Raw genomic sequence first — 25190 nt, forward strand, 5'->3', positions numbered from 1 at the left:
TTCTAATTTAAATGAAACTAGCATGCCCACAAAAAACAAGGAAATCAACTCACCCCCATTAAAAGATGGAACTATCCCTACTGAAAGTAAAATAAAGCCAATGAACCTGCATCATTCCAAACAATCCATCCTATATAACCTAAAACAAAGCAAAGATAAAACAAGAACTTAATCAATTTAACCAACAAGAACCAAGCTTATTTTTACTCTAAACTCACTAAATTAAACAAGCCCAGCATATTTAAATAGAGTAGAATAGTAACACAATTCTCTTATAACAGTGAAACAGACCTATTAAAAGAACCATATCTTGATAAACAAAATCCACTCACTAAAAATTACTTAAAAAATCGCAGCATATTTGGAGAAATTAGAAAATGAACTCGACTCCTTTAAAAGTTAAAACATAGCTATTAAAATAAAAAATAAAAGCAAATAAACTAGGATGAGTCCAAACAATTCCATTAAACAAATAAAACAAATGAAAGCAAAAATTTACACAGTTCCTTCAACCAATAAGAAAGAAGCATATTACATGTCCAAACTTATTATTCTAACTTAAACGATCCCAATAAATAAAGATAAACTAAATCAACTCAATCAGAATTATAACTGGCAATAAAAGCCAAACAAGCAGATTCAATCTAATCCCCACTGGCCGCATAAATTTCCTTTTTTCAAACATCCACATAAAGTGGTTTCGTTATTCAAATCCATATTTATTTAAACCACTTATAATCACTCAAACCCAAGGGTTCTCAAAACCCTCAGTATTAAATTATCAGCTGCAACCTATATAAACTATAATGATTCTCAAAATCTTAAAAGACCAATCCCAATCGAATCCATCACAACAGAATCCAAATGAAACCGAATATGACCAATACAAGTAAGAACCAACAAAACGACACAATGTCAGCCCAATCAAGGAAACCAAGTCATTGCCACATAAAAACACTTGAAGCAATACATAGCTGAAATCATTCCCAAAGTCCCAAGGTTATCTCCACCGATTGTTTATCAAGACAGATAAATCAAACTCAACAATACTTTAACTAGATGCTAAAAATTTTAGATTACTCACTTTCAACGAAAACTCTCCAGATACAAATGAACCCACACCAGCATAGCTTAATGATTCTGGTACACATCCGATATAGCTACGGTTAGTTTAGCGCAACCTTCCAACTCCCATGAAACTGAGTCTACCCAAACCTACATAACCAACTACACCCTAGCAAAAACTATACAAGCCATCCAATCGACCCGCAGCCAAATCCTGAACCACTAGCCGGGCTTAAAAGAACATTAAACCCTCTATTCTAATTTAAACGAAACTAGCATGCCCACAAAAAACATGGAAATCAACTCACCCCCATTAAAAGATGGAACTATCCCAACTGAAAGTAAAATAAAGCCACTGAACCTGCATCATTCCAAACAACCCATCCTATATAACCTAAAACAAAGCAAAGATAAAACAAGTACTTAATCAATTTAACCAACAAGAACCAAGCTTATTTTTACTCTAAACTCACTAAATTAAACAAGCCCAGCATATTTAAATAGAGTAGAATAGTAACACAATTCTCTTATAAGAGTGAAACAGACCTATTAAAAGAACCTTATCTTGATAAACAAAATCCACTCACTAAAAATTACTTAAAAAATCGCAGCATATTTGGAGAAAGTAGAAAATGAACTCGACTCCTTTAAAAGTTAAAACATAGCTATTAAAATAAAAAATAAAAGCAAATAAGCTAGGATGAGTCCAAACAATTCCATTAAACAAATAAAACAAATGAAAGCAAAAATTTACACAGTTCCTTCAACCAATAAGAAAGAAGCATATTAAATGTCCAAACTTATTATTCTAACTTAAACGATCCCAATAAATAAAGATAAACTAAATCAACTCAATCAGAATTATAACTGGCAATAAAAGCCATACAAGCAGATTCAAACTAATCCCCACTGGCCGCATAAATTTCCTTTTTTCAAACAACCACATAAAGTGGTTTCGTTATTCAAATCCATATTTATTTAAACCACTTATAATCACTCAAACCCAAGGGTTCTCAAAACCCACAGTATTCAATTATCAGCTGCAACCTATATAAATTATAATGATTCTCAAAATCTTAAAAGACCAATCCCAATCGAATCCATCACAACAGAACCCAAACGAAACCGAATATGACCAATACAAATAAGAACCAACAAAACGACACAATGTCAGCCCAATCAAGGAAACCAAGTCATTGCCACATAAAAACACTTGAAGCAATACATAGCTGAAATCATTCCCAAAGTCCCAAGGTTATCTCCACCGATTGTTTATCAAGACAGATAAATCAAACTCAACAATACTTTAACTAGATGCTAATAATTTTAGAGTACTCACTTTCAACGAAAACTCTCCAGATACAAATGAACCCACACCAGCATAGCTTAATGATTCTGGTACACATCCGATATAGCTACGGTTAGTTTAGCGCAACCTTCCAACTCCCATGAAACTGAGTCTACCCAAACCTAGATAACCAACTACACCCTAGCAAAAACTATACAAGCCATCCAATCGACCCGCAGCCAAATCCTGGACCACTAGCCGGGCTTAAAAGAACATTAAACCCTCTATTCTAATTTAAACGAAACTAGCATGCCCACAAAAAACATGGAAATCAACTCACCCCCATTAAAAGATGGAACTATCCCTACTGAAAGTAAAATAAAGCCACTGAACCTGCATCATTCCAAACAACCCATCCTATATAACCTAAAACAAAGCAAAGATAAAACAAGAACTTAATCAATTTAACCAACAAGAACCAAGCTTATTTTTACTCTAAACTCACTAAATTAAACAAGCCCAGCATATTTAAATAGAGTAGAATAGTAACACAATTCTCTTATAAGAGTGAAACAGACCTATTAAAAGAACCTTATCTTGATAAACAAAATCCACTCACTAAAAATTACTTAAAAAATCGCAGCATATTTGGAGAAAGTAGAAAATGAACTCGACTCCTTTAAAAGTTAAAACATAGCTATTAAAATAAAAAATAAAAGCAAATAAACTAGGATGAGTCCAAACAATTCCATTAAACAAATAAAACAAATGAAAGCAAAAATTTACACAGTTCCTTCAACCAATAAGAAAGAAGCATATTACATGTCCAAACTTATTATTCTAACTTAAACGATCCCAATAAATAAAGATAAACTAAATCAACTCAATCAGAATTATAACTGGCAATAAAAGCCATACAAGCAGATTCAATCTAATCCCCACTGGCCGCATAAATTTCCTTTTTTCAAACATCCACATAAAGTGGTTTCGTTATTCAAATCCATATTTATTTAAACCACTTATAATCACTCAAACCCAAGGGTTCTCAAAAACCCTCAGTATTAAATTATCAGCTGCAACCTATATAAACTATAATGATTCTCAAAATCTTAAAAGACCAATCCCAATCGAATCCATCACAACAGAACCCAAACGAAACCGAATATGACCAATACAAATAAGAACCAACAAAACGACACAATGTCAGCCCAATCAAGGAAACCAAGTCATTGCCACATAAAAACACTTGAAGCAATACATAGCTGAAATCATTCCCAAAGTCCCAAGGTTATCTCCACCGATTGTTTATCAAGACAGATAAATCAAACTCAACAATACTTTAACTAGATGCTAATAATTTTAGAGTACTCACTTTCAACGAAAACTCTCCAGATACAAATGAACCCACACCAGCATAGCTTAATGATTCTGGTACACATCCGATATAGCTACGGTTAGTTTAGCGCAACCTTCCAACTCCCATGAAACTGAGTCAACCCAAACCTAGATAACCAACTACACCCTAGCAAAAACTATACAAGCCATCCAATCGACCCGCAGCCAAATCCTGAACCACTAGCCGGGCTTAAAAGAACATTAAACCCTCTATTCTAATTTAAACGAAACTAGCATGCCCACAAAAAACATGGAAATCAACTCACCCCCATTAAAAGATGGAACTATCCCTACTGAAAGGAAAATAAAGCCACTGAACCGGCATCATTCCAAACAACCCATCCTATATAACCTAAAACAAAGCAAAGATAAAACAAGAACTTAATCAATTTAACCAACAAGAACCAAGCTTATTTTTACTCTAAACTCACTAAATTAAACAAGCCCAGCATATTTAAATAGAGTAGAATAGTAACACAATTCTCTTATAAGAGTGAAACAGACCTATTAAAAGAACCTTATCTTGATAAACAAAATCCACTCACTAAAAATTACTTAAAAAATCGCAGCATATTTGGAGAAAGTAGAAAATGAACTCGACTCCTTTAAAAGTTAAAACATAGCTATTAAAATAAAAAATAAAAGCAAATAAACTAGGATGAGTCCAAACAATTCCATTAAACAAATAAAACAAATGAAAGCAAAAATTTACACAGTTCCTTCAACCAATAAGAAAGAAGCATATTACATGTCCAAACTTATTATTCTAACTTAAACGATCCCAATAAATAAAGATAAACTAAATCAACTCAATCCGAATTATAACTGGCAATAAAAGCCGTACAAGCAGATTCAAACTAATCCCCACTGGCCGCATAAATTTCCTTTTTTCAAACAACCACATAAAGTGGTTTCGTTATTCAAATCCATATTTATTTAAACCACTTATAATCACTCAAACCCAAGGGTTCTCATAAACCCACAGTATTCAATTATCAGCTGCAACCTATATAAACTATAATGATTCTCAAAATCTTAAAAGACCAATCCCAATCGAATCCATCACAACAGAACCCAAATGAAACCGAATATGACCAATACAAGTAAGAACCAACAAAACGACACAATGTCAGCCCAATCAAGGAAACCAAGTCATTGCCACATAAAAACACTTGAAGCAATACATAGCTGAAATCATTCCCAAAGTCCCAAGGTTATCTCCACCGATTGTTTATCAAGACAGATAAATCAAACTCAACAATACTTTAACTAGATGCTAATAATTTTAGAGTACTCACTTTCAACGAAAACTCTCCAGATACAAATGAACCCACACCAGCATAGCTTAATGATTCTGGTACACATCTGATATAGCTACGGTTAGTTTAGCGCAACCTTCCAACTCCCATGAAACTGAGTCTACCCAAACCTAGATAACCAACTACACCCTATCAAAAACTATACAAACCATCCAATCGACCCGCAGCCAAATCCTGAACCACTAGCCGGGCTTAAAAGAACATTAAACCCTCTATTCTAATTTAAATGAAACTAGCATGCCCACAAAAAACAAGAAAATCAACTCACCCCCATTAAAAGATGGAACTATCCCTACTGAAAGTAAAATAAAGCCAATGAACCTGCATCATTCCAAACAATCCATCCTATATAACCTAAAACAAAGCAAAGATAAAACAAGAACTTAATCAATTTAACCAACAAGAACCAAGCTTATTTTTACTCTAAACTCACTAAATTAAACAAGCCCAGCATATTTAAATAGAGTAGAATAGTAACACAATTCTCTTATTAGAGTGAAACATACCTATTAAAAGAACCATATCTTGATAAACAAAATCCACTCACTAAAAATTACTTAAAAAATCGCAGCATATTTGGAGAAATTAGAAAATGAACTCGACTCCTTTAAAAGTTAAAACATAGCTATTAAAATAAAAAATAAAAGCAAATAAACTAGGATGAGTCCAAACAATTCCATTAAACAAATAAAACAAATGAAAGCAAAAATTTACACAGTTCCTTCAACCAATAAGAAAGAAGCATATTACATGTCCAAACTTATTATTCTAACTTAAACGATCCCAATAAATAAAGATAAACTAAATCAACTCAATCAGAATTATAACTGGCAATAAAAGCCAAACAAGCAGATTCAATCTAATCCCCACTGGCCGCATAAATTTCCTTTTTTCAAACATCCACATAAAGTGGTTTCGTTATTCAAATCCATATTTATTTAAACCACTTATAATCACTCAAACCCAAGGGTTCTCAAAACCCTCAGTATTAAATTATCAGCTGCAACCTATATAAACTATAATGATTCTCAAAATCTTAAAAGACCAATCCCAATCGAATCCATCACAACAGAACCCAAACGAAACCGAATATGACCAATACAAATAAGAACCAACAAAACGACACAATGTCAGCCCAATCAAGGAAACCAAGTCATTGCCACATAAAAACACTTGAAGCAATACATAGCTGAAATCATTCCCAAAGTCCCAAGGTTATCTCCACCGATTGTTTATCAAGACAGATAAATCAAACTCAACAATACTTTAACTAGTTGCTAATAATTTTAGAGTACTCACTTTCAACGAAAACTCTCCAGATACAAATGAACCCACACCAGCATAGCTTAATGATTCTGGTACACATCCGATATAGCTACGGTTAGTTTAGCGCAACCTTCCAACTCCCATGAAACTGAGTCTACCCAAACCTAGATAACCAACTACACCCTAGCAAAAACTATACAAGCCATCCAATCGACCCGCAGCCAAATCCTGGACCACTAGCCGGGCTTAAAAGAACATTAAACCCTCTATTCTAATTTAAACGAAACTAGCATGCCCACAAAAAACATGGAAATCAACTCACCCCCATTAAAAGATGGAACTATCCCTACTGAAAGTAAAATAAAGCCACTGAACCTGCATCATTCCAAACAACCCATCCTATATAACCTAAAACAAAGCAAAGATAAAACAAGAACTTAATCAATTTAACCAACAAGAACCAAGCTTATTTTTACTCTAAACTCACTAAATTAAACAAGCCCAGCATATTTAAATAGAGTAGAATAGTAACACAATTCTCTTATAAGAGTGAAACAGACCTATTAAAAGAACCTTATCTTGATAAACAAAATCCACTCACTAAAAATTACTTAAAAAATCGCAGCATATTTGGAGAAAGTAGAAAATGAACTCGACTCCTTTAAAAGTTAAAACATAGCTATTAAAATAAAAAATAAAAGCAAATAAACTAGGATGAGTCCAAACAATTCCATTAAACAAATAAAACAAATGAAAGCAAAAATTTACACAGTTCCTTCAACCAATAAGAAAGAAGCATATTACATGTCCAAACTTATTATTCTAACTTAAACGATCCCAATAAATAAAGATAAACTAAATCAACTCAATCAGAATTATAACTGGCAATAAAAGCCATACAAGCAGATTCAATCTAATCCCCACTGGCCGCATAAATTTCCTTTTTTCAAACATCCACATAAAGTGGTTTCGTTATTCAAATCCATATTTATTTAAACCACTTATAATCACTCAAACCCAAGGGTTCTCAAAAACCCTCAGTATTAAATTATCAGCTGCAACCTATATAAACTATAATGATTCTCAAAATCTTAAAAGACCAATCCCAATCGAATCCATCACAACAGAACCCAAACGAAACCGAATATGACCAATACAAATAAGAACCAACAAAACGACACAATGTCAGCCCAATCAAGGAAACCAAGTCATTGCCACATAAAAACACTTGAAGCAATACATAGCTGAAATCATTCCCAAAGTCCCAAGGTTATCTCCACCGATTGTTTATCAAGACAGATAAATCAAACTCAACAATACTTTAACTAGATGCTAATAATTTTAGAGTACTCACTTTCAACGAAAACTCTCCAGATACAAATGAACCCACACCAGCATAGCTTAATGATTCTGGTACACATCCGATATAGCTACGGTTAGTTTAGCGCAACCTTCCAACTCCCATGAAACTGAGTCAACCCAAACCTAGATAACCAACTACACCCTAGCAAAAACTATACAAGCCATCCAATCGACCCGCAGCCAAATCCTGAACCACTAGCCGGGCTTAAAAGAACATTAAACCCTCTATTCTAATTTAAACGAAACTAGCATGCCCACAAAAAACATGGAAATCAACTCACCGCCATTAAAAGATGGAACTATCCCTACTGAAAGGAAAATAAAGCCACTGAACCGGCATCATTCCAAACAACCCATCCTATATAACCTAAAACAAAGCAAAGATAAAACAAGAACTTAATCAATTTAACCAACAAGAACCAAGCTTATTTTTACTCTAAACTCACTAAATTAAACAAGCCCAGCATATTTAAATAGAGTAGAATAGTAACACAATTCTCTTATAAGAGTGAAACAGACCTATTAAAAGAACCTTATCTTGATAAACAAAATCCACTCACTAAAAATTACTTAAAAAATCGCAGCATATTTGGAGAAAGTAGAAAATGAACTCGACTCCTTTAAAAGTTAAAACATAGCTATTAAAATAAAAAATAAAAGCAAATAAACTAGGATGAGTCCAAACAATTCCATTAAACAAATAAAACAAATGAAAGCAAAAATTTACACAGTTCCTTCAACCAATAAGAAAGAAGCATATTACATGTCCAAACTTATTATTCTAACTTAAACGATCCCAATAAATAAAGATAAACTAAATCAACTCAATCCGAATTATAACTGGCAATAAAAGCCGTACAAGCAGATTCAAACTAATCCCCACTGGCCGCATAAATTTCCTTTTTTCAAACAACCACATAAAGTGGTTTCGTTATTCAAATCCATATTTATTTAAACCACTTATAATCACTCAAACCCAAGGGTTCTCATAAACCCACAGTATTCAATTATCAGCTGCAACCTATATAAACTATAATGATTCTCAAAATCTTAAAAGACCAATCCCAATCGAATCCATCACAACAGAACCCAAATGAAACCGAATATGACCAATACAAGTAAGAACCAACAAAACGACACAATGTCAGCCCAATCAAGGAAACCAAGTCATTGCCACATAAAAACACTTGAAGCAATACATAGCTGAAATCATTCCCAAAGTCCCAAGGTTATCTCCACCGATTGTTTATCAAGACAGATAAATCAAACTCAACAATACTTTAACTAGATGCTAATAATTTTAGAGTACTCACTTTCAACGAAAACTCTCCAGATACAAATGAACCCACACCAGCATAGCTTAATGATTCTGGTACACATCTGATATAGCTACGGTTAGTTTAGCGCAACCTTCCAACTCCCATGAAACTGAGTCTACCCAAACCTAGATAACCAACTACACCCTATCAAAAACTATACAAACCATCCAATCGACCCGCAGCCAAATCCTGAACCACTAGCCGGGCTTAAAAGAACATTAAACCCTCTATTCTAATTTAAATGAAACTAGCATGCCCACAAAAAACAAGAAAATCAACTCACCCCCATTAAAAGATGGAACTATCCCTACTGAAAGTAAAATAAAGCCAATGAACCTGCATCATTCCAAACAATCCATCCTATATAACCTAAAACAAAGCAAAGATAAAACAAGAACTTAATCAATTTAACCAACAAGAACCAAGCTTATTTTTACTCTAAACTCACTAAATTAAACAAGCCCAGCATATTTAAATAGAGTAGAATAGTAACACAATTCTCTTATAAGAGTGAAACATACCTATTAAAAGAACCATATCTTGATAAACAAAATCCACTCACTAAAAATTACTTAAAAAATCGCAGCATATTTGGAGAAATTAGAAAATGAACTCGACTCCTTTAAAAGTTAAAACATAGCTATTAAAATAAAAAATAAAAGCAAATAAACTAGGATGAGTCCAAACAATTCCATTAAACAAATAAAACAAATGAAAGCAAAAATTTACACAGTTCCTTCAACCAATAAGAAAGAAGCATATTACATGTCCAAACTTATTATTCTAACTTAAACGATCCCAATAAATAAAGATAAACTAAATCAACTCAATCAGAATTATAACTGGCAATAAAAGCCAAACAAGCAGATTCAATCTAATCCCCACTGGCCGCATAAATTTCCTTTTTTCAAACATCCACATAAAGTGGTTTCGTTATTCAAATCCATATTTATTTAAACCACTTATAATCACTCAAACCCAAGGGTTCTCAAAACCCTCAGTATTAAATTATCAGCTGCAACCTATATAAACTATAATGATTCTCAAAATCTTAAAAGACCAATCCCAATCGAATCCATCACAACAGAACCCAAATGAAACCGAATATGACCAATACAAGTAAGAACCAACAAAACGACACAATGTCAGCCCAATCAAGGAAACCAAGTCATTGCCACATAAAAACACTTGAAGCAATACATAGCTGAAATCATTCCCAAAGTCCCAAGGTTATCTCCACCGATTGTTTATCAAGACAGATAAATCAAACTCAACAATACTTTAACTAGATGCTAAAAATTTTAGATTACTCACTTTCAACGAAAACTCTCCAGATACAAATGAACACACACCAGCATAGCTTAATGATTCTGGTACACATCCGATATAGCTACGGTTAGTTTAGCGCAACCTTCCAACTCCCATGAAACTGAGTCTACCCAAACCTAGATAACCAACTACACCCTAGCAAAAACTATACAAGCCATCCAATCGACCCGCAGCCAAATCCTGAACCACTAGCCGGGCTTAAAAGAACATTAAACCCTCTATTCTAATTTAAACGAAACTAGCATGCCCACAAAAAACATGGAAATCAACTCACCCCCATTAAAAGATGGAACTATCCCTACTGAAAGTAAAATAAAGCCAATGAACCTGCATCATTCCAAACAACCCATCCTATATAACCTAAAACAAAGCAAAGATAAAACAAGAACTTAATCAATTTAACCAACAAGAACCAAGCTTATTTTTACTCTAAACTCACTAAATTAAACAAGCCCAGCATATTTAAATACAGTAGAATAGTAACACAATTCTCTTATAAGAGTGAAACAGACCTATTAAAAGAACCTTATCTTGATAAACAAAATCTACTCACTAAAAATTACTTAAAAAATCGCAGCATATTTGGAGAAAGTAGAAAATGAACTCGACTCCTTTAAAAGTTAAAACATAGCTATTAAAATAAAAAATGATAGCAAATAAACTAGGATGAGTCCAAACAATTTCATTAAACAAATAAAACAAATGAAAGCAAAAATTTACACAGTTCCTTCAACCAATAAGAAAGAAGCATATTACAAGTCCAAACTTATTATTCTAACTTAAACGATCCCAATAAATAAAGATAAACTAAATCAACTCAATCAGAATTATAACTGGCAATAAAAGCCATACAAGCAGATTCAAACTAATCCCCACTGGCCGCATAAATTTCCTTTTTTCAAACAACCACATAAAGTGGTTTCGTTATTCAAATCCATATTTATTTAAACCACTTATAATCACTCAAACCCAAGGGTTCTCAAAACCCTCAGTATTAAATTATCAGCTGCAACCTATATAAACTATAATGATTCTCAAAATCTTAAAAGACCAATCCCAATCGAATCCATCACAACAGAACCCAAACGAAACCGAATATGACCAATACAAATAAGAACCAACAAAACGACACAATGTCAGCCCAATCAAGGAAACCAAGTCATTGCCACATAAAAACACTTGAAGCAATACATAGCTGAAATCATTCCCAAAGTCCCAAGGTTATCTCCACCGATTGTTTATCAAGACAGATAAATCAAACTCAACAATACTTTAACTAGATGCTAAAAATTTTAGATTACTCACTTTCAACGAAAACTCTCCAGATACAAATGAACCCACACCAGCATAGCTTAATGATTCTGGTACACATCTGATATAGCTACGGTTAGTTTAGCGCAACCTTCCAACTCCCATGAAACTGAGTCTACCCAAACCTAGATAACCAACTACACCCTATCAAAAACTATACAAACCATCCAATCGACCCGCAGCCAAATCCTGAACCACTAGCCGGGCTTAAAAGAACATTAAACCCTCTATTCTAATTTAAACGAAACTAGCATGCCCACAAAAAACATGGAAATCAACTCACCCCCATTAAAAGATGGAACTATCCCTACTGAAAGTAAAATAAAGCCACTGAACCTGCATCATTCCAAACAACCCATCCTATATAACCTAAAACAAAGCAAAGATAAAACAAGAACTTAATCAATTTAACCAACAAGAACCAAGCTTATTTTTACTCTAAACTCACTAAATTAAACAAGCCCAGCATATTTAAATAGAGTAGAATAGTAACACAATTCTCTTATAAGAGTGAAACAGACCTATTAAAAGAACCTTATCTTGATAAACAAAATCCACTCACTAAAAATTACTTAAAAAATCGCAGCATATTTGGAGAAAGTAGAAAAAGAACTCGACTCCTTTAAAAGTTAAAACATAGCTATTAAAATAAAAAATAAAAGCAAATAAACTAGGATGAGTCAAACAATTCCATTAAACAAATAAAACAAATGAAAGCAAAAATTTACACAGTTCCTTCAACCAATAAGAAAGAAGCATATTACATGTCCAAACTTATTATTCTAACTTAAACGATCCCAATAAATAAAGATAAACTAAATCAACTCAATCAGAATTATAACTGGCAATAAAAGCCATACAAGCAGATTCAAACTAATCCCCACTGGCCGCATAAATTTCCTTTTTTCAAACATCCACATAAAGTGGTTTCGTTATTCAAATCCATATTTATTTAAACCACTTATAATCACTCAAACCCAAGGGTTCTCAAAAACCCTCAGTATTAAATTATCAGCTGCAACCTATATAAACTATAATGATTCTCAAAATCTTAAAAGACCAATCCCAATCGAATCCATCACAACAGAACCCAAACGAAACCGAATATGACCAATACAAATAAGAACCAACAAAACGACACAATGTTAGCCCAATCAAGGAAACCAAGTCATTGCCACATAAAAACACTTGAAGCAATACATAGCAGAAATCATTCCCAAAGTCCCAAGGTTATCTCCACCGATTGTTTATCAAGACAGATAAATCAAACTCAACAATACTTTAACTAGATGCTAATAATTTTAGAGTACTCACTTTCAACGAAAACTCTCCAGATACAAATGAACCCACACCAGCATAGCTTAATGATTCTGGTACACATCTGATATAGCTACGGTTAGTTTAGCGCAACCTTCCAACTCCCATGAAACTGAGTCTACCCAAACCTAGATAACCAACTACACCCTATCAAAAACTATACAAACCATCCAATCGACCCGCAGCCAAATCCTGAACCACTAGCCGGGCTTAAAAGAACATTAAACCCTCTATTCTAATTTAAATGAAACTAGCATGCCCACAAAAAACAAGGAAATCAACTCACCCCCATTAAAAGATGGAACTATCCCTACTGAAAGTAAAATAAAGCCAATGAACCTGCATCATTCCAAACAATCCATCCTATATAACCTAAAACAAAGCAAAGATAAAACAAGAACTTAATCAATTTAACCAACAAGAACCAAGCTTATTTTTACTCTAAACTCACTAAATTAAACAAGCCCAGCATATTTAAATAGAGTAGAATAGTAACACAATTCTCTTATAAGAGTGAAACAGACCTATTAAAAGAACCATATCTTGATAAACAAAATCCACTCACTAAAAATTACTTAAAAAATCGCAGCATATTTGGAGAAATTAGAAAATGAACTCGACTCCTTTAAAAGTTAAAACATAGCTATTAAAATAAAAAATAAAAGCAAATAAACTAGGATGAGTCCAAACAATTCCATTAAACAAATAAAACAAATGAAAGCAAAAATTTACACAGTTCCTTCAACCAATAAGAAAGAAGCATATTACATGTCCAAACTTATTATTCTAACTTAAACGATCCCAATAAATAAAGATAAACTAAATCAACTCAATCAGAATTATAACTGGCAATAAAAGCCAAACAAGCAGATTCAATCTAATCCCCACTGGCCGCATAAATTTCCTTTTTTCAAACATCCACATAAAGTGGTTTCGTTATTCAAATCCATATTTATTTAAACCACTTATAATCACTCAAACCCAAGGGTTCTCAAAACCCTCAGTATTAAATTATCAGCTGCAACCTATATAAACTATAATGATTCTCAAAATCTTAAAAGACCAATCCCAATCGAATCCATCACAACAGAATCCAAATGAAACCGAATATGACCAATACAAGTAAGAACCAACAAAACGACACAATGTCAGCCCAATCAAGGAAACCAAGTCATTGCCACATAAAAACACTTGAAGCAATACATAGCTGAAATCATTCCCAAAGTCCCAAGGTTATCTCCACCGATTGTTTATCAAGACAGATAAATCAAACTCAACAATACTTTAACTAGATGCTAAAAATTTTAGATTACTCACTTTCAACGAAAACTCTCCAGATACAAATGAACCCACACCAGCATAGCTTAATGATTCTGGTACACATCCGATATAGCTACGGTTAGTTTAGCGCAACCTTCCAACTCCCATGAAACTGAGTCTACCCAAACCTACATAACCAACTACACCCTAGCAAAAACTATACAAGCCATCCAATCGACCCGCAGCCAAATCCTGAACCACTAGCCGGGCTTAAAAGAACATTAAACCCTCTATTCTAATTTAAACGAAACTAGCATGCCCACAAAAAACATGGAAATCAACTCACCCCCATTAAAAGATGGAACTATCCCTACTGAAAGTAAAATAAAGCCACTGAACCTGCATCATTCCAAACAACCCATCCTATATAACCTAAAACAAAGCAAAGATAAAACAAGTACTTAATCAATTTAACCAACAAGAACCAAGCTTATTTTTACTCTAAACTCACTAAATTAAACAAGCCCAGCATATTTAAATAGAGTAGAATAGTAACACAATTCTCTTATAAGAGTGAAACAGACCTATTAAAAGAACCTTATCTTGATAAACAAAATCCACTCACTAAAAATTACTTAAAAAATCGCAGCATATTTGGAGAAAGTAGAAAATGAACTCGACTCCTATAAAAGTTAAAACATAGCTATTAAAATAAAAAATAAAAGCAAATAAGCTAGGATGAGTCCAAACAATTCCATTAAACAAATAAAACAAATGAAAGCAAAAATTTACACAGTTCCTTCAACCAATAAGAAAGAAGCATATTAAATGTCCAAACTTATTATTCTAACTTAAACGATCCCAATAAATAAAGATAAACTAAATCAACTCAATCAGAATTATAACTGGCAATAAAAGCCATACAAGCAGATTCAAACTAATCCCCACTGGCCGCATAAATTTCCTTTTTTCAAACAACCACATAAAGTGGTTTCGTTATTCTAATCCATATTTATTTAAACCACTTATAATCACTCAAACCCAAGGGTTCTCAAAACCCACAGTATTCAATTATCAGCTGCAACCTATATAAATTATAATGATTCTCAAAATCTTAAAAGACCAATCCCAATCGAATCCATCACAACAGAACCCAAACGAAACCGAATATGACCAATACAAATAAGAACCAACAAAACGACACAATGTCAGCCCAATCAAGGAAACCAAGTCATTGCCACATAAAAACACTTGAAGCAATACATAGCTGAAATCATTCCCAAAGTCCCAAGGTTATCTCCACCGATTGTTTATCAAGACAGATAAATCAAACTCAACAATACTTTAACTAGATGCTAATAATTTTAGAGTACTCACTTTCAACGAAAACTCTCCAGATACAAATGAACCCACACCAGCATAGCTTAATGATTCTGGTACACATCCGATATAGCTACGGTTAGTTTAGCGCAACCTTCCAACTCCCATGAAACTGAGTCTACCCAAACCTAGATAACCAACTACACCCTAGCAAAAACTATACAAGCCATCCAATCGACCCGCAGCCAAATCCTGGACCACTAGCCGGGCTTAAAAGAACATTAAACCCTCTATTCTAATTTAAACGAAACTAGCATGCCCACAAAAAACATGGAAATCAACTCACCCCCATTAAAAGATGGAACTATCCCTACTGAAAGTAAAATAAAGCCACTGAACCTGCATCATTCCAAACAACCCATCCTATATAACCTAAAACAAAGCAAAGATAAAACAAGAACTTAATCAATTTAACCAACAAGAACCAAGCTTATTTTTACTCTAAACTCACTAAATTAAACAAGCCCAGCATATTTAAATAGAGTAGAATAGTAACACAATTCTCTTATAAGAGTGAAACAGACCTATTAAAAGAACCTTATCTTGATAAACAAAATCCACTCACTAAAAATTACTTAAAAAATCGCAGCATATTTGGAGAAAGTAGAAAATGAACTCGACTCCTTTAAAAGTTAAAACATAGCTATTAAAATAAAAAATAAAAGCAAATAAACTAGGATGAGTCCAAACAATTCCATTAAACAAATAAAACAAATGAAAGCAAAAATTTACACAGTTCCTTCAACCAATAAGAAAGAAGCATATTACAAGTCCAAACTTATTATTCTAACTTAAACGATCCCAATAAATAAAGATAAACTAAATCAACTCAATCAGAATTATAACTGGCAATAAAAGCCATACAAGCAGATTCAATCTAATCCCCACTGGCCGCATAAATTTCCTTTTTTCAAACATCCACATAAAGTGGTTTCGTTATTCAAATCCATATTTATTTAAACCACTTATAATCACTCAAACCCAAGGGTTCTCAAAAACCCTCAGTATTAAATTATCAGCTGCAACCTATATAAACTATAATGATTCTCAAAATCTTAAAAGACCAATCCCAATCGAATCCATCACAACAGAACCCAAACGAAACCGAATATGACCAATACAAATAAGAACCAACAAAACGACACAATGTCAGCCCAATCAAGGAAACCAAGTCATTGCCACATAAAAACACTTGAAGCAATACATAGCTGAAATCATTCCCAAAGTCCCAAGGTTATCTCCACCGATTGTTTATCAAGACAGATAAATCAAACTCAACAATACTTTAACTAGATGCTAATAATTTTAGAGTACTCACTTTCAACGAAAACTCTCCAGATACAAATGAACCCACACCAGCATAGCTTAATGATTCTGGTACACATCCGATATAGCTACGGTTAGTTTAGCGCAACCTTCCAACTCCCATGAAACTGAGTCAACCCAAACCTAGATAACCAACTACACCCTAGCAAAAACTATACAAGCCATCCAATCGACCCGCAGCCAAATCCTGAACCACTAGCCGGGCTTAAAAGAACATTAAACCCTCTATTCTAATTTAAACGAAACTAGCATGCCCACAAAAAACATGGAAATCAACTCACCCCCATTAAAAGATGGAACTATCCCTACTGAAAGGAAAATAAAGCCACTGAACCGGCATCATTCCAAACAACCCATCCTATATAACCTAAAACAAAGCAAAGATAAAACAAGAACTTAATCAATTTAACCAACAAGAACCAAGCTTATTTTTACTCTAAACTCACTAAATTAAACAAGCCCAGCATATTTAAATAGAGTAGAATAGTAACACAATTCTCTTATAAGAGTGAAACAGACCTATTAAAAGAACCTTATCTTGATAAACAAAATCCACTCACTAAAAATTACTTAAAAAATCGCAGCATATTTGGAGAAAGTAGAAAATGAACTCGACTCCTTTAAAAGTTAAAACATAGCTATTAAAATAAAAAATAAAAGCAAATAAACTAGGATGAGTCCAAACAATTCCATTAAACAAATAAAACAAATGAAAGCAAAAATTTACACAGTTCCTTCAACCAATAAGAAAGAAGCATATTACATGTCCAAACTTATTATTCTAACTTAAACGATCCCAATAAATAAAGATAAACTAAATCAACTCAATCCGAATTATAACTGGCAATAAAAGCCGTACAAGCAGATTCAAACTAATCCCCACTGGCCGCATAAATTTCCTTTTTTCAAACAACCACATAAAGTGGTTTCGTTATTCAAATCCATATTTATTTAAACCACTTATAATCACTCAAACCCAAGGGTTCTCATAAACCCACAGTATTCAATTATCAGCTGCAACCTATATAAACTATAATGATTCTCAAAATCTTAAAAGACCAATCCCAATCGAATCCATCACAACAGAACCCAAATGAAACCGAATATGACCAATACAAGTAAGAACCAACAAAACGACACAATGTCAGCCCAATCAAGGAAACCAAGTCATTGCCACATAAAAACACTTGAAGCAATACATAGCTGAAATCATTCCCAAAGTCCCAAGGTTATCTCCACCGATTGTTTATCAAGACAGATAAATCAAACTCAACAATACTTTAACTAGATGCTAATAATTTTAGAGTACTCACTTTCAACGAAAACTCTCCAGATACAAATGAACCCACACCAGCATAGCTTAATGATTCTGGTACACATCTGATATAGCTACGGTTAGTTTAGCGCAACCTTCCAACTCCCATGAAACTGAGTCTACCCAAACCTAGATAACCAACTACACCCTATCAAAAACTATACAAACCATCCAATCGACCCGCAGCCAAATCCTGAACCACTAGCCGGGCTTAAAAGAACATTAAACCCTCTATTCTAATTTAAATGAAACTAGCATGCCCACAAAAAACAAGGAAATCAACTCACCCCCATTAAAAGATGGAACTATCCCTACTGAAAGTAAAATAAAGCCAATGAACCTGCATCATTCCAAACAATCCATCCTATATAACCTAAAACAAAGCAAAGATAAAACAAGAACTTAATCAATTTAACCAACAAGAACCAAGCTTATTTTTACTCTAAACTCACTAAATTAAACAAGCCCAGCATATTTAAATAGAGTAGAATAGTAACACAATTCTCTTATAAGAGTGAAACATACCTATTAAAAGAACCATATCTTGATAAACAAAATCCACTCACTAAAAATTACTTAAAAAATCGCAGCATATTTGGAGAAATTAGAAAATGAACTCGACTCCTTTAAAAGTTAAAACATAGCTATTAAAATAAAAAATAAAAGCAAATAAACTAGGATGAGTCCAAACAATTCCATTAAACAAATAAAACAAATGAAAGCAAAAATTTACACAGTTCCTTCAACCAATAAGAAAGAAGCATATTACATGTCCAAACTTATTATTCTAACTTAAACGATCCCAATAAATAAAGATAAACTAAATCAACTCAATCAGAATTATAACTGGCAATAAAAGCCAAACAAGCAGATTCAATCTAATCCCCACTGGCCGCATAAATTTCCTTTTTTCAAACATCCACATAAAGTGGTTTCGTTATTCAAATCCATATTTATTTAAACCACTTATAATCACTCAAACCCAAGGGTTCTCAAAACCCTCAGTATTAAATTATCAGCTGCAACCTATATAAACTATAATGATTCTCAAAATCTTAAAAGACCAATCCCAATCGAATCCATCACAACAGAACCCAAATGAAACCGAATATGACCAATACAAGTAAGAACCAACAAAACGACACAATGTCAGCCCAATCAAGGAAACCAAGTCATTGCCACATAAAAACACTTGAAGCAATACATAGCTGAAATCATTCCCAAAGTCCCAAGGTTATCTCCACCGATTGTTTATCAAGACAGATAAATCAAACTCAACAATACTTTAACTAGATGCTAAAAATTTTAGATTACTCACTTTCAACGAAAACTCTCCAGATACAAATGAACCCACACCAGCATAGCTTAATGATTCTGGTACACATCCGATATAGCTACGGTTAGTTTAGCGCAACCTTCCAACTCCCATGAAACTGAGTCTACCCAAACCTAGATAACCAACTACACCCTAGCAAAAACTATACAAGCCATCCAATCGACCCGCAGCCAAATCCTGAACCACTAGCCGGGCTTAAAAGAACATTAAACCCTCTATTCTAATTTAAACGAAACTAGCATGCCCACAAAAAACATGGAAATCAACTCACCCCCATTAAAAGATGGAACTATCCCTACTGAAAGTAAAATAAAGCCAATGAACCTGCATCATTCCAAACAACCCATCCTATATAACCTAAAACAAAGCAAAGATAAAACAAGAACTTAATCAATTTAACCAACAAGAACCAAGCTTATTTTTACTCTAAACTCACTAAATTAAACAAGCCCAGCATATTTAAATACAGTAGAATAGTAACACAATTCTCTTATAAGAGTGAAACAGACCTATTAAAAGAACCTTATCTTGATAAACAAAATCTACTCACTAAAAATTACTTAAAAAATCGCAGCATATTTGGAGAAAGTAGAAAATGAACTCGACTCCTTTAAAAGTTAAAACATAGCTATTAAAATAAAAAATGATAGCAAATAAACTAGGATGAGTCCAAACAATTTCATTAAACAAATAAAACAAATGAAAGCAAAAATTTACACAGTTCCTTCAACCAATAAGAAAAAAGCATATTACATGTCCAAACTTATTATTCTAACTTAAACGATCCCAATAAATAAAGATAAACTAAATCAACTCAATCAGAATTATAACTGGCAATAAAAGCCATACAAGCAGATTCAATCTAATCCCCACTGGCCGCATAAATTTCCTTTTTTCAAACATCCACATAAAGTGGTTTCGTTATTCAAATCCATATTTATTTAAACCACTTATAATCACTCAAACCCAAGGGTTCTCAAAAACCCTCAGTATTAAATTATCAGCTGCAACCTATATAAACTATAATGATTCTCAAAATCTTAAAAGACCAATCCCAATCGAATCCATCACAACAGAACCCAAATGAAACCGAATATGACCAATACAAATAAGAACCAACAAAACGACACAATGTCAGCGCAATCAAGAAAACCAAGTCATTGCCACATAAAAACACTTGAAGCAATACATAGCTGAAATCATTCCCAAAGTCCCAAGGTTATCTCCACCGATTGTTTATCAAGACAGATAAATCAAACTCAACAATACTTTAACTAGATGCTAATAATTTTAGAGTACTCACTTTCAACGAAAACTCTCCAGATACAAATGAACCCACACCAGCATAGTTTAATGATTCTGGTACACATCTGATATAGCTACGGTTAGTTTAGCGCAACCTTCCAACTCCCATGAAACTGAGTCTACCCAAACCTAGATAACCAACTACACCCTATCAAAAACTATACAAACCATCCAATCGACCCGCAGCCAAATCCTGAACCACTAGCCGGGCTTAAAAGAACATTAAACCCTCTATTCTAATTTAAATGAAACTAGCATGCCCACAAAAAACAAGGAAATCAACTCACCCCCATTAAAAGATGGAACTATCCCTACTGAAAGTAAAATAAAGCCAATGAACCTGCATCATTCCAAACAATCCATCCTATATAACCTAAAACAAAGCAAAGATAAAACAAGAACTTAATCAATTTAACCAACAAGAACCAAGCTTATTTTTACTCTAAACTCACTAAATTAAACAAGCCCAGCATATTTAAATAGAGTAGAATAGTAACACAATTCTCTTATAAGAGTGAAACAGACCTATTAAAAGAACCATATCTTGATAAACAAAATCCACTCACTAAAAATTACTTAAAAAATCGCAGCATATTTGGAGAAATTAGAAAATGAACTCGACTCCTTTAAAAGTTAAAACATAGCTATTAAAATAAAAAATAAAAGCAAATAAACTAGGATGAGTCCAAACAATTCCATTAAACAAATAAAACAAATGAAAGCAAAAATTTACACAGTTCCTTCAACCAATAAGAAAGAAGCATATTACATGTCCAAACTTATTATTCTAACTTAAACGATCCCAATAAATAAAGATAAACTAAATCAACTCAATCAGAATTATAACTGGCAATAAAAGCCAAACAAGCAGATTCAATCTAATCCCCACTGGCCGCATAAATTTCCTTTTTTCAAACATCCACATAAAGTGGTTTCGTTATTCAAATCCATATTTATTTAAACCACTTATAATCACTCAAACCCAAGGGTTCTCAAAACCCTCAGTATTAAATTATCAGCTGCAACCTATATAAACTATAATGATTCTCAAAATCTTAAAAGACCAATCCCAATCGAATCCATCACAACAGAACCCAAATGAAACCGAATATGACCAATACAAGTAAGAACCAACAAAACGACACAATGTCAGCCCAATCAAGGAAACCAAGTCATTGCCACATAAAAACACTTGAAGCAATACATAGCTGAAATCATTCCCAAAGTCCCAAGGTTATCTCCACCGATTGTTTATCAAGACAGATAAATCAAACTCAACAATACTTTAACTAGATGCTAAAAATTTTAGATTACTCACTTTCAACGAAAACTCTCCAGATACAAATGAACCCACACCAGCATAGCTTAATGATTCTGGTACACATCCGATATAGCTACGGTTAGTTTAGCGCAACCTTCCAACTCCCATGAAACTGAGTCTACCCAAACCTAGATAACCAACTACACCCTAGCAAAAACTATACAAGCCATCCAATCGACCCGCAGCCAAATCCTGAACCACTAGCCGGGCTTAAAAGAACATTAAACCCTCTATTCTAATTTAAACGAAACTAGCATGCCCACAAAAAACATGGAAATCAACTCACCCCCATTAAAAGATGGAACTATCCCTACTGAAAGTAAAATAAAGCCACTGAACCTGCATCATTCCAAACAACCCATCCTATATAACCTAAAACAAAGCAAAGATAAAACAAGAACTTAATCAATTTAACCAACAAGAACCAAGCTTATTTTTACTCTAAACTCACTAAATTAAACAAGCCCAGCATATTTAAATAGAGTAGAATAGTAACACAATTCTCTTATAAGAGTGAAACAGACCTATTAAAAGAACCTTATCTTGATAAACAAAATCCACTCACTAAAAATTACTTAAAAAATCGCAGCATATTTGGAGAAAGTAGAAAATGAACTCGACTCCTTTAAAAGTTAAAACATAGCTATTAAAATAAAAAATAAAAGCAAATAAACTAGGATGAGTCCAAACAATTCCATTAAACAAATAAAACAAATGAAAGCAAAAATTTACACAGTTCCTTCAACCAATAAGAAAGAAGCATATTACATGTCCAAACTTATTATTCTAACTTAAACGATCCCAATAAATAAAGATAAACTAAATCAACTCAATCAGAATTATAACTGGCAATAAAAGCCGTACAAGCAGATTCAAACTAATCCCCACTGGCCGCATAAATTTCCTTTTTTCAAACAACCACATAAAGTGGTTTCGTTATTCAAATCCATATTTATTTAAACCACTTATAATCACTCAAACCCAAGGGTTCTCAAAACCCACAGTATTCAATTATCAGCTGCAACCTATATAAACTATAATGATTCTCAAAATCTTAAAAGACCAATCCCAATCGAATCCATCACAACAGAACCCAAATGAAACCGAATATGACCAATACAAGTAAGAACCAACAAAACGACACAATGTCAGCCCAATCAAGGAAACCAAGTCATTGCCACATAAAAACACTTGAAGCAATACATAGCTGAAATCATTCCCAAAGTCCCAAGGTTATCTCCACCGATTGTTTATCAAGACAGATAAATCAAACTCAACAATACTTTAACTAGATGCTAATAATTTTAGAGTACTCACTTTCAACGAAAACTCTCCAGATACAAATGAACCCACACCAGCATAGCTTAATGATTCTGGTACACATCTGATATAGCTACGGTTAGTTTAGCGCAACCTTCCAACTCCCATGAAACTGAGTCTACCCAAACCTAGATAACCAACTACACCCTATCAAAAACTATACAAACCATCCAATCGACCCGCAGCCAAATCCTGAACCACTAGCCGGGCTTAAAAGAACATTAAACCCTCTATTCTAATTTAAATGAAACTAGCATGCCCACAAAAAACAAGGAAATCAACTCACCCCCATTAAAAGATGGAACTATCCCTACTGAAAGTAAAATAAAGCCAATGAACCTGCATCATTCCAAACAATCCATCCTATATAACCTAAAACAAAGCAAAGATAAAACAAGAACTTAATCAATTTAACCAACAAGAACCAAGCTTATTTTTACTCTAAACTCACTAAATTAAACAAGCCCAGCATATTTAAATAGAGTAGAATAGTAACACAATTCTCTTATAAGAGTGAAACAGACCTATTAAAAGAACCATATCTTGATAAACAAAATCCACTCACTAAAAATTACTTAAAAAATCGCAGCATATTTGGAGAAATTAGAAAATGAACTCGACTCCTTTAAAAGTTAAAACATAGCTATTAAAATAAAAAATAAAAGCAAATAAACTAGGATGAGTCCAAACAATTCCATTAAACAAATAAAACAAATGAAAGCAAAAATTTACACAGTTCCTTCAACCAATAAGAAAGAAGCATATTACATGTCCAAACTTATTATTCTAACTTAAACGATCCCAATAAATAAAGATAAACTAAATCAACTCAATCAGAATTATAACTGGCAATAAAAGCCAAACAAGCAGATTCAATCTAATCCCCACTGGCCGCATAAATTTCCTTTTTTCAAACATCCACATAAAGTGGTTTCGTTATTCAAATCCATATTTATTTAAACCACTTATAATCACTCAAACCCAAGGGTTCTCAAAACCCTCAGTATTAAATTATCAGCTGCAACCTATATAAACTATAATGATTCTCAAAATCTTAAAAGACCAATCCCAATCGAATCCATCACAACAGAACCCAAATGAAACCGAATATGACCAATACAAGTAAGAACCAACAAAACGACACAATGTCAGCCCAATCAAGGAAACCAAGTCATTGCCACATAAAAACACTTGAAGCAATACATAGCTGAAATCATTCCCAAAGTCCCAAGGTTATCTCCACCGATTGTTTATCAAGACAGATAAATCAAACTCAACAATACTTTAACTAGATGCTAAAAATTTTAGATTACTCACTTTCAACGAAAACTCTCCAGATACAAATGAACCCACACCAGCATAGCTTAATGATTCTGGTACACATCCGATATAGCTACGGTTAGTTTAGCGCAACCTTCCAACTCCCATGAAACTGAGTCTACCCAAACCTAGATAACCAACTACACCCTAGCAAAAACTATACAAGCCATCCAATCGACCCGCAGCCAAATCCTGAACCACTAGCCGGGCTTAAAAGAACATTAAACCCTCTATTCTAATTTAAACGAAACTAGCATGCCCACAAAAAACATGGAAATCAACTCACCCCCATTAAAAGATGGAACTATCCCTACTGAAAGTAAAATAAAGCCAATG

This window comes from Nelumbo nucifera, chromosome 3 (assembly GCF_055504915.1).
Source record: "Nelumbo nucifera cultivar China Antique chromosome 3, China Antique-T2T, whole genome shotgun sequence".
NCBI lineage: Eukaryota > Viridiplantae > Streptophyta > Magnoliopsida > Proteales > Nelumbonaceae > Nelumbo > Nelumbo nucifera.